The following is an 846-nucleotide window of genomic DNA, read 5'->3' on the forward strand; positions in this document are numbered from 1 at the left end:
AAATATTGATAACATTTTGAAATATTTTTTTTTTAAATTATTTAAGACGTATTGCTGTCCAAAGAGAATGGTTCAGACAGACTCACACTGGGAATGTGTTTAATTTGGCAAATTAATTAATGTGTATTTTTAAATAGGCAAAGTTTAGCAACATTGTGCTGTCTAATTAGATTATATGATAGCAAACTTTTGTGATTTGCCCAACTTATAGTAGCTGCACACCAATTTGTTCCCACTTAAACCATAGGCCTGTGATTCTGTACAAGAGTAGAAAATCTAGGTGTTTAAGAGATTTGTAAAACGTGCACATCACTTTATGCAGCGTCAGAGAGTCAATATGTAATGAGCAAATTTAATATTTGCACACATTGATGTCCAATTTGTTTCTTCAGTCGACAGCATATTTAGAAAAGACTCACCTTTCTACAAGTGGGGCACTTCCTCCCTAGATTGGGATTTTCCACACATTCTTTACAGATGGTGTGTCCACACGGTAAGTTCTTGGGACGATGGGTGTCCAGATCAAAACCCGTAAAACAAATGTCACACTGGAGATTCATCTAAATTAGACAAGAAAAGAAAAGGGTAACACTAACAGTTGTTTGATTGACAAAACAGGATATTGGATTCAACAAAGATACTTAACAACACCAACAAAAAGTTATGTAGCAGACTCATATTGATAAAGTATGCCACTGTAATTACGTTTAATTAAGGAGTACAAAAACTAAGAGTTGCTACAGTGCTGCTGTTATTTGATCAATCAATAATTATAGTTTACCTTGACAACAAAGCCAACGAACGACCCAGCGATTGCTCTTGCACGGGTTGATATGTTACGAACAG

Source organism: Frankliniella occidentalis, unplaced genomic scaffold (genome assembly GCF_000697945.3).
Source record: "Frankliniella occidentalis isolate FOCC.00 unplaced genomic scaffold, Focc_3.1 Scaffold11, whole genome shotgun sequence".
Classification (NCBI taxonomy): Eukaryota; Metazoa; Arthropoda; class Insecta; order Thysanoptera; family Thripidae; genus Frankliniella; species Frankliniella occidentalis.